Below are 12,104 nucleotides of genomic sequence, written 5' to 3'. Positions count from 1 at the left end.
ATAGAGGCAGGCTGGGCTGACGGAGAGAGAGGGGAGGCGGAGGGCAGAGTTAGGCAACAGCGCCTAGCTGTGGCCGACCGGCGCAACTACAGCAGGGACTCAGAGAATACAGAGGAAGGAGACAGAGGGAAAATATGGACTTGGATTAAAGTTGGATATGGAGGTGGCTCTTAAGTCAAGAGGTTCATAAGTAAGTTTGACACACATAATGAGGGCTGTTAAACAGCAGAAGATGTCAAATTATTATTTAAACACTGCTCAGCTGTGGAGGACGGTGCTATCAACGGGCAACCAGTGTCACAACACCTCACTCTCAGGCCCCCAGTAGCAATCACACTGTTTGTTTTTTTGTATCCCTGCATTAAACATTTCGGCTGCATTTAACAGTAGCCTATGCTCCACTCTTGTGTGGCTTTACGAGCGAGGCCAATTTCAAGCCACTGCAAGCTGTAACAGGAAGTGTGTCTTTTTTTATACTCGCTTGTCAGAAAATCTGAATTTCTAAAGCAAAACAAATGGCTGAGAATGAAAAGAACATATGTTGTGAGTAGATGGAAACAATTAATTTAATCAATCGACACAGTGCATCTACAGTAACATTTAAGTTAAAGGCACTCTTAAATTTTTTGTCTCACTCTTCACAATATTTTCACACCAGTGGTTGACGGAGACACATTTCCTGGAATTTCCTTTTGCCAGCTGCTTCATGGAAATTCACCTAAAATTCATGCAGCTGTTGGATGGAAGCATACTTACAGTAGAGTCGTGCCTGTCGTAATTCCTTGTAAAAAAAAAAGCAAGTTGTGACACCTTCACATAAAAGAGTCCAAATCTGACCATGGCAGACAGCAGTTGGAATTTATTTTAGGGTCACTTGTAATTTATCTTTAAGAAAATAATATTTCATACAATAGGAGTCATTAGTCTTGTCAGCAAAAATGAATGGATCAAAAATAAATGAGTGTGTCTGATGGCATTGTGTGAAAAAACACATACACTGAAAAAATGCTTCAAAAATAAGTAAAAAACAATGAATACAAGGTGTTTCTGGCTTGTAAGGCGTATAAAAAGAAAGTCTTGAACAAGTAAATAAAAAAGTTGCGATATCTCAAATTCTAAAAAAGTTCAATTTGCAACACATTTTATATCCACTGTTTTCGTCCAGGAATGCAGACTCAGACTTGAGGCAGGGACAACACTGATGAGCTTGCAGGAAACAAAGGCATGGAGTCACCCTGTGATGGTCTTTTCCCTCCGTCACATTTCCTCACAGGACTTGAGCACACTTTTGGAATGTCAGACATTTTCCATCTTGAAATGCTCCCCGGTTCTTGAGCGTTTATCATTTCACTCGTCTGTGGTGGATTAATTTCTTTAGGACAGTGTCTCACAGGATTAGTTTAAGCCTATTCATTTAGGCTGAGCAGAACCTATCCGTGCGAAATGAACATTTTCCGCGCTTTAGACGGAGACCACATGAATTGTCTGTTTCTATCCAGTCATACAAGAAAATAAATCTCTGTGTTGCAGTGATGCACCATCAAATGCTTTAAATCTGCTGAGCCATTACCTTAAAAGAAAAAAAATAGTTCTATGTCCTCCAGAGTCCTTTGCTATGGAGCTTTGGACATGCCCCTCCAGGAAGAAACAATTTTCCCCACATTTTTTTTTTTTTCTAAGAAGTGTTTTCACATCGGAGGGCACTTTCTGTCACAGTGAAAATAAACCGTTTGACTTACTGTATAAACATAATTCAATTAGCCACAGCAGTGTGTACATGCATGTGTGTGTCTGTCCGCGTGTGTGTCTGTGTATATGTCTCCCCTTCAAAGCGCCTTTATTTCCAGTAAAGAAAAGGGGGACACGTCTGTGGACAATATAAAGCAGACAAAGAGGGAAAAAATGAAAATCACTGGGTGCTTTGTTCTTCACTCTCTGCTCCAACTGAGCGCTCTCTGACCGCAGCTGAGCTTTTCCATGTTCTCTCTCTCTCCATCTCTCTGACTTTCCCTCTCCCCTCTCTCCCTCTCTCTCTCTGGTTGTCATGGATAACTGGGTAACGTGGAGCTCCCTGTGCTGACCAGCAGGACCACTGCCCTCCGCAGATTGAGCCTCCCTGCCCCCGTCCACCCCACCCCGTCCTCTCATGGAGAGACAGAGCAGCCTTTAAGATTGACCTCCCGCTGGGTCTGTGGAGGTGGGGGGCTCTTGTCTCCGTGCCCTCCCCTTGTCCCCCCCACCCCTTCTGTCTCCCTCTGTCTCACCCCCCAACCTTCACCTCTCCCTCCCTATGAAATGAGTGCACGCCAGGAGACCCGCGTGTGCATTTCAGTGTGTGTGTGTGTGTGTGTGTGTGTGTGTGTGCACGTGCATAGCTCCCCCAGTGTGACTGCCGCTGGCATGGAGGGGCAAAAGCCCTCACTCAGTGGTTGGTCCCCCCTCCACCCCTGTCCCCCCACCCTGTTTCTGCCGGTAGATACAAAGAGTGGGAAAAAAGCCCACATTACAAGCTCCTTAAGGGTCAAGGACAGGCCCCAGTCTGAATAGCTTCTAAGAGTCGTATTGTTGAATCACATAGCTAGCGATTACACCCTCTGTCATCTCTGTGCGGATTTGGCTTTTTTATACACACAACAAGGGAACATCAAGTATCGGCTACTGAATAAGTCTGCCAACAGACATGCAGAGGGAATTGATACAGACAGGACATCAATGGAATAAACCAGGGGCAGATGTAGAATTACAGCCCCAAAAATGGGGATTTGGCTTAAAGATTTCATACCTTAACAGTGGTCTGTTTTACAATGATGTGGAATGTGAGAGCACCGAGATTATGACAGAGAAAAAGGTGCCAGAAGTTTCATATTTGTATATAAATATAGTCAGTTAGACACTGACATTACAAAAGCTACCTTGAGTTACTTGTGTATATATCACCATGTCTGATAAAGAATGTTTGCAACATACTGTAAGCAGATACACAGCAAGACAGTGGCTTAAGATTTTCCTTCCATTTCTCTTTATATAACATTTTGGAAACTTCTGCTGGGAAAACATTTCATCAGCATGCCAGCATAAATTCAAGCTGAGCATGGCTGCTCATCTTTCTGACAACAAAACCGCAAAGTGTCTACAGCTTCCTTTCTACAGTGTTTCAAAAGATAGCTTTGGGTTGGATTATCATTTTTACAGGTCTAACCAAAAAAATGTGAGGTCTGAAGTATGGATTGCAATGCATGTGCCCCTCAAAGAGCTATTTATTTACCCTTTAATGTAATATACATTAGAACTGAAGCATAACTGAACTGAGTTGCAGGTTTTCTGATGGATGGAAATATTAAGTTCTCACTGCTACAGCATCCACATAACTGATTTGGAAGAAATACTTCAATAACTTTATGATCATTTTCATAAAAGGGTCTGTGATACTGCTATCTCTACGAGGATGTTACTCTTTTGTTTTCAACATCAATAAGTTGCTGTCGGTGGGGTAACCTTGCACAAAAAGATTCATAAGATACATAAGACACATAACAAAGACATCTAGTTCTTCATTGATGCACGCTTGAAGATCTGCATCTTCCTGAGCTGTATGGAAACCGAAGTTAATTCTGCTTGGATGGAATATGTTAGAGAAAGAGTAAACTCCTTTTCACTTAAAATTAGAAAACCAGAATCAGAAAATTAGATCAAAAGCTGAAAAAAAAAGTAATCGATCTAAGCTTTACCAAGTGTTCCTCGAATTTGATGTTTAACTCTGGTTTCTTACTAGCCAGCATGTTGCTCCCAATTATTGAACATTTTGCATGAACTGTTAAAGCCACTATACAAGGAAACAGAGAGACTAGAGACAGAGAGAAGTAAGACTAACTAAGACTAAGAGACTAAAGTTATCCTGGCTCTTATTCAAACGTGCAAACCTACAGACAGATAAGAATTATTCCAAGGACCGGTTGGTCAACTGTACTGATTCAAGTGGCAAGCAGGCAGGATTTGAACTTCTCTAACAAACTGTTTTTATTTTTCACACAAGTACTTTCATGACTCTTTAAGTCTGACTAACCAGATGTGTCATTGGGAACTTATTGCAGGGCGGCAATCCCCTGTTCCTTCCACTATCTGCATACTAATGCGTTCAAAATCCCTGTCACTACCTGAAACAACAACAACCTCCGAGCTAGCAATTTACACACTGTTCCCTCATCTTTTGCAGGGATTGAGCCACTAAGCCATCAGTGCTATGGAGATAGGTCTGGCTATGCGAGGCTACTCTTTCCATGCACATGACAGCAGGCCACTCCGACCAACCTAAGCACTTTCGCCTTCAGACAGACAGGGTCAGACGACACGCTATACAGAACTTGTTCTTTTCAAGCAAAGCCCAACCCTTATCCTCCCATGTGTTGAGCTCTCATTGCTGACAGGTGAAAAGAAGAAGCTGGCAACACCATCTGTCACAGAGGTAGCACACAATTTCAGCAGCCAACCACAGGCCGGCAGCACAGTTAGCAGTGATGAGAAAAGCTGTGCAGCTGGAATCGGGCATTTCAAATGGGGAGGAACAGGAAAAACCACTTAGGCATAGACAGTTATCACAAAAGGCTGGTGGTGTTAGCAAAAGTTTTACTGGTCAGCACAGTTATTGGTGGGCAGCAAGGGGTTATTTCTCTTAATGTTTAAAATAATTACCAATATATTTAATGACAAGATGTAAAATTAAAATGGATCTCTGACTTTTTCCCAATATGCGTAAAAACGTGAAAACAGATTATTGCTCTTGAGAAAAATGTCTAAATCCTATTTGTTTGATGAAAAATGGCATTTGAAGTGCATTAACATACACATAGATGTGGATGTGCAAAAACTTGCGACATTAGGAACCAGGGTTTGAGAATATAGAGTGATGCACAAAGTTTTTCCATTCGAGGGCCAAAACTGAAACTTAATGGTGGACCGCGGGCCAGACACCCATTGAATTGTATTGTTAAAATGCAAAATGGAGCTAGGATCCCAGGTTCCTTTGATTGACTGAATTCACAGTGTTACTCTGCCCACCATCCTCAGATAATGAATCCTAGACCGTTTAACCCTACAGAAAGCATAAACGGTGATTTATAGAAATATTTTTCATACATTTTTGCCCTTTTTTTCACTAAAAAACATCTGGCGGCCAAAATCCAACCTTATGGCAGTCTACCATTGGCCCGTGGTCCCCACATTGGGCAGCCCCACATTAAACCAACTGTAATTTCAGTACAGTGAAATGTGACCAATGGCGACATGGTGCAGGATCTGAGCGTCCTTAGCAGACCCATTCCAAGCAGAGTCTGCTGAATGCAAAGTCAGGGTCGCACACTGCCGAGAGCTGACTGCAGGGTCTGCACATCAGTGTGAACCTGCAGAACAACTGCGTGTGTTGAGTACATTCTCTCTCATTCCATCTTTCGTTCACATACACACACACACACGCACACAATCTCCCTCACACCACTCTATGTGTCTCTCAGGTATCAAAGCCTGATATTCCTGAGGTGAGGAGGTAGCACAGTCTATTCTCCACGCCCTCACAAAGCACATCTGAACATCGGCCCATTGTGCTTCTTGCTTGCCTGCCACTAGTGGATAGAGTTCATGTTATATTTATGTAGCCTAAAGCGCACTCTCTCCCTATCTTCCTTTATCATTCTCTCCCTCCCTGCCTCCCCATCTTTCTCTCTCTCTCTCTCTCCCTGTCTTCTGCTGTGTTGAACTCTCGCCAGCTCCACTAGGTCTCCCCTCTGCAGACAACAATGTTCCATCTCGTTGCTTTTGCCCTAGATATCAGCTATTTTTATATGGAATAATTAGACACATAACTGATTTAAATACTGCAAAGCCTTATTCTTTTGTCTCCACTTAATGTGGGCTGGGTGCACAATGCCAAAGGTGCACAGTGCATGTGCGTGCGCATTTACATATCCATGCATGTGGAAAATAATTGCTATTTCTTTATGCAGGCAGAGTCCATTAGTAGTATGGTTAAAAGGTGTGTAGATCTTCTGCATTATTCCAAACGTAGGTGGATTGTGGATGTGCGTGCGTGTTTGTGTGTGTGTGTGTGTGTGTGTGTGTGTGTGTGTGTGTGTGTGTGTGTGTGTGTGTGTGTGTGTGTGTGTGTGTGTGCATGCTCGCATGCACGTAGGCTGCATTCATTATGTGATCCGAAGGTGAGAACAAGGGAGAACATTTAGCCTGCGGTTACTTACACAGGAAAAAGATCAACATTATTTCTAATATTTGTTTGGAGCATTTGTTAAGCCTGTTACTCTATACCCAGCCTCGCTTGCCAACCGCAAGGTTTTTGCGGAGGTATTAGAGTGTGTGAGTGTGTATGAAGCCCAGCTGCCACAGGATCCCAGCTGTCTGAAATCTCTAAAGAAAAGAAAGCATGGTAGTAATGATGATGATGATGCTTGTGGTGATTATGATTTCGCAGATGAGGACATTGATTTGACTTTGAGGATGATTACTATTTTAATCATCGCGGTTATTGTTGGTATCATTATGTGATGATGATTGTGGCGATGATGATGAATGTCATGTAGATGAAAGCAATTTAGGAAATATTGTGATATTTATGCTGAAATGGTGGCTGGCCTCTTTGGAATGGGGGCAAATAAAACATCAGACTTTCAAGTAAATGAATGACAGTGAGATCAATTCAAATTTTGTTTCAAATGTAACTTTACTCCACTTCTTCACATGTCCAATTCGAGTGTATGAGCCCATACATTTTACAATACAGTTACAAACTGTGATGGTTTTCCCATTTATATTCAACATAAGTAGATGAAAACTAAGCTGTCCTGTCCGAGTTCATTTTTGATTCACTTCTCAGCTATTGCATAATATTCTGCTCATTTTCGACTCTGTCGTGTTTACAGCTTCCAGTGAGCTTAATTTCTATTGTGAATATAGGCATAAATTATGTAAATATGTGACACAATGTATGTATGTATGATGTCAAGAAGTAACAAGGCAGGACTACTGATGAGGTGTTTCAGGAGCAGTGCTGAGAGCAGCTTCATCTGCAGACTTTGGGCTTTTTAACTTTCAAGACCTTTTACAGACACAAGAACTTTTATAACACCAAAACCAAAAAGCATCAAAGTGTCCTTTAAACCTACAGTGTGTATTTTCTATGGTTCTCTCAATCAAAAAAATGAAAAAAAAGAAAAAGTTAGATAAAGACGTAAGGTAGTGTGGCATCATGGGAGTTGTTGTCTATATTGTCAAACAACCACAATTGCCAATGAAGGTCTATCTGACATGACTCAGGCAAAAATCAGGTTTACAGATAAGATAATGTATTAACGGTTAATGTGAAGCTTAGTAACATTCACCAACTTCCTTCCTCACTCTCTGATGTATCATTTGTTGTTGACCTGGAGGTTATAGCAACAGGCACCCAAATGAAAAACACTGTTACTGCTATAGAGCTTAGTTTTTTTAGGGTGAAGTTGCCAGGAAACCAGCGGAAACTTCAGTGTCATCCTTACAATTTGGTTTTTGCAAAGACTAAAGAAAATATAATGTGTTATGTTGTGAGCTTAAAGGTCCTATTTGTAAGAAAATCTGATTTTTGAGTCTCATTCTCAACTCAAATAATGATGCTCTGGGTTTCCCAACTCGTCAAAAACTGACGCTTTGGGATTTTAGGACGGGCCGGCTGCCATCCCAAAGCGTCATTTTTTGATGAGTTGGGAGTGAGACTCAAAAAATCTATTTTTCTTACAAGAAGCCCCTTTAAGAGGTACTGGTATGAGGGTTTGTTACCTTTGGACGGAGCCAGGCGACCTGTTTGGCACTGCTTCTATTCTTTATGCTAAGCTAAGCTAACCAGCTGTTGGCTTCAGCCTTATGCTTACCGAATGAATAAGAAATCTTCAAATCCAACACTCAGCAGGAATACAAGTAGTGTATGTTAAACTATTGCTCTAAAAGGATATCATTACCCAGGGTGTGTAGAGATTGGGGGACATGTCTCGATAAACTGTGTTCTCTTCTATCCTCACACCATAATCCAGAAGTATAAAAAAAAGGGTTGCTGTGCCTCATGGCAATAGGCTTTGTCAACAACTTTTTTGCCCTGGGTTTCAACTCACAGGTTACACACAGGCTGCCTCAGCCCTCTGGTAGAGCTTGTTGGGGCTTGTGATCGTAATGTATTCAGAAAAAGACACTGGAATGAAAAATTAAAATACGAAAGATGAAGAACAGACAATAAAAAGCCTAACACAGTATTATCCGTCTTTAATAATCAGGTCTCTGTCAAGTAAGCTCAATGTAATACATTTTTAATGTATATTTCTAACTTGGGAAGCATGATAACCGAGTTCATCATGTCGTCATTAAGTTCTATTTGTATAGTCAAAGAAGCAAAGACTTTGTTGTATCCCAAAAACCTACACCAATCCCCATCGTTGCTCACACCCTTCTTCGATTCAAGACGACTGTGTCTGGGTAAAAACTAATCATCAAACACGTCTCCTGAATTTCTTGGTCCAGCCAAAGGAATTACAGAACCACTTCTTTGTGTTTGTTTTGAACAAAAATGTGAGAAATTGTGTGTGTTTGACTCGTATGCACACATACAATGACACGTTTATATTCCTGTGTGAGGGCCTCCATCTCTCAGGGTCCTGCCTGCCTCAGTCATAAGGGGTTGTTAAAAAGAAACAGTGGCAACGTGACAGCAGTGCAGCGCAAACCAAATCGACTTTCTTTCGTTCTCTTTCTTTCTTCGTATTCTTCGCTCTCATTGAGTGCACGGCTCCAAACAATGCCGCGTTTCCCTCGACGATCTCTCTCTGTAGGGAACCCGCCCCCTTCTTCCTAATTTCCCTCCACCTAAACAGAAAAGAGCCCCGTTAAAGAGCGTCATTAGTGCCAGGCCGTTTTTTTGTTTCCTTACTCTCGGAAGAAAGAGGAAGTGTTATCTGTGGCGGACAAACTTAACCCAATTAAGATCTGGTGGGGCGTAGGGGCTTGGCTCGGGACACAGCTGGGGCTGCCAGCTTGCCAACAAGGCACACAGCCAGCCAGTCAGCCAGACAACCAGCCAGGCAGGCAAGCAGGCAAGTAGCCAGCCGCCCACTCAGTCAGCCAGCAGCCAGTCAAACAGTCAGCAAACCAAGCAGCTGCCCACTCAGTACACCCACCAGCTTGGCATTTAGACAGATAACCAGCCAGCAAACCAGCCTGCCAAAGAGTTAGCCAGGCGTTCTGTCAGGTAGCCAACCTATCAGCCAGCCAGCTTCTTCATCTTATGCAGGGATTTTGACTTCTGTTTAAGAACTGGTCTTCTAGTGTTCTTGTTGGCATTGTCAGGCTGATCTCAAGTCTGTATACAGTGTGTATACAGTGTATGCAAGTATGTATAAGCGCCAACTCTTTACAGGAACAGGAAAGGTACTAATAAAGAAGTATATGAGAAAGCAAAGTAATAATTATGAATCATTTTGCTGCTTCTTAGAGAACATTGTAATATAATTACTATAACTATTAGTACACAATTTTCATATATTTGTTGTCTTTTGTGTGTATCTTCATTTATTTTTTACAATACTTTACATTTACTATCATTAATAAATGGTAAATTTACAGTTGATTCAACTTGAGTTAATAGTTATTTCACTGGTTTAGAAAGCATTTCACAATGAAATGGGGTTTATTAACATCAGTTTTACTTTATAAAGGTCATCCAAATGATGTTTATAGATTTATAAACCATTTACAAAGTATTATAAACGTTAGTTGCAACTTTACAGTAAAAAGTTGCTGTGTCAGCGGTGGCCTGTCCACTCTTCCTTGCCCAGAAAGACAGCTACAACAGCCGAAGAGGTCGGTCTGTTTACTGGGAAACTACAGCCCACAATCCACTGTATCAGCACAGACACTGGAGGTTTGTTGTACAAACTAAGTGGAAGAAACTGGAAGGAACTGAAGTAACATTAAACTAATCAGTTCTGTGGAACATGTCTTGTCTACAGTAAGCAGCATTCCACTGCCTACTATATCATAAGGTGAAGACGCTGCAGTTGTTCCTTCTCCTTCTTCTTCTTCTTCTTCTTCTTCTTCTTCTTCTTCTTCTTCTTCTTCTAGTCTTCTTCTTTGTGTTTATTGGTGGACAACAAGCCAAGTTTAAAGGGGCATACCAGGGCCAACTGTATCATAGGGTGAGGACGCTGCAGTTGTTAAATCACCGAAAGCAAATTTACCTGAGATTATAGATTCTTAACCGATATTATAAATTTCCCAATGTCGGGTCAATATTGTGCATCCCTAGATGCTGCTAAATCCTGCATACTGGAGTCTCCACTTCATTAAGGTCTGAGAAATGTGCTCTTAGATCTCTTTATTTATCTTGCTGGGCTTTTTGTCGCCTTAACTGTTAACACATTTGGTTAAAACTCAGGACTTTAGGGCAGAGCGGAGAGCAGGAGTGAATTTTATGAGCTATTTGTTAAACACATGAGAATTATCTGGTCATGTCTGTGTCTGTCTGTAATGTAATGGTGTCCTTTTTCAAACGTAGCATTTGCAATTAACCAAAGGACAAAGGACCCCTTGTCATATGCAAATGCGTACTGAGACTGAGACATCATCACCCCATACACAAGAGCGCACACCCCCAATACACACACACACACACACACACACACACACAGCAGCATATTTCAAAATCATCAAACCTTCTTCCCCTGGTGCCACACCTCACACTGGCACACACACAAACATGCTCACCCCATGATCCGTACGCAAGTGCCAGATACACACTCCAACAGCCAAACATGTTGATAATTAGAGCCTTGTTATTGGAAGGTGTTATCACAACAATTAACACCCTAATGTGTGTATGCATGTGTGCGTGTGTGTGTGTGTGTGTGTGTGTGTGTGTGTGTGTGTGTGTGTGTGATGGTGGAGATGGGAGGGAAGGTGCAGGTTGTCAAGTGTGTGCGTGTGTGCAAGCCTTCATGTGACGCTGGTTGGTGAGGAACTGTGTGTGCATTCTATTAATTCTACCACGTGGGCCCAACACACACACACACTCACACACACACACACATACTCACACACAGCGAGGGTTCGATGTAACAATGAAACAGTTTCCCAGTTTGATGAAGTTCCTGTGAATTCTGACACAACGGCAGCAGGAATAGTTGGAGTGATAGGTTCTGATTGATATCCAGTGGGGAGCAGAGAAGGTGTGGGGGGTAGAAAGTAAGAGGAGACATAACGACAGGGGAGACCAGGAAAGTCGGGGGGCGTAGCCGGACCGTGCAGAGATTGTTGGAGGAGGAGAGAGAATTTGTTTGTGTATTTTCAGTCACATAATTGCACTCTGTTCTTCTTTTCATCCAGTTTCTGCTCAAAAGCCTGGTGACAAAAACAGTGCAAATGGCAAATAAATGAGTGGAGGGGGGGAAATGACAGTGCAGACAGACAGAGGTGGGAAAACGGGAGGAATAGTGTTTTTGTGACAGGATATGGAGGAGTGTGTGTGAAAGGTGTGTAACCCACACTTTTGTTTCTAACATCCCTTTTTCTTAGGCTTTAAATTTTAGCATTAGTGCCTGTTTTTGGTTTTTGGCTCATCCAAAATGAAAGAAATATTTTTTATTTTAAACCAGAAAAACTTTCTTTGTGGCTTTTATTCATTTACATACCTGTATGGGTTTTTTTTCATTGTCTACTGTCGCTGTCCATGGTTTCCATTTTATGAGAATTTTATTTTTTGAGGTTTTTTTCTTGAGAAGAAATCTATCCACTATACTGTTTATGCAATTGGAAGGTTAAGATTAAACACACAGATCAGGGAAACTTTCTATGGGGGACCGAACCTGCCAAAACAAAAAAATACATTTAGAAATGAAGAAATGGATAAATAAATAAATCTACCATATAATGCACCAAATGCTTTGCCTCTGGTATTTATTGATCTTTGTATTAATTAAACTATTTATTTACTTTCCCATTGTCTGTATTATTCCCTTTATTCATTTCCACAAACGTATTTATTCCTGTAAATTTTTTTACATTTCTTTAAGCATTTCATATTTTTC

Source organism: Pagrus pagrus (assembly GCF_965226575.1).
Source record: "Pagrus pagrus genome assembly, chromosome: 10".
NCBI lineage: Eukaryota > Metazoa > Chordata > Actinopteri > Spariformes > Sparidae > Pagrus > Pagrus pagrus.
This window is presented reverse-complemented; position numbering follows the sequence as displayed.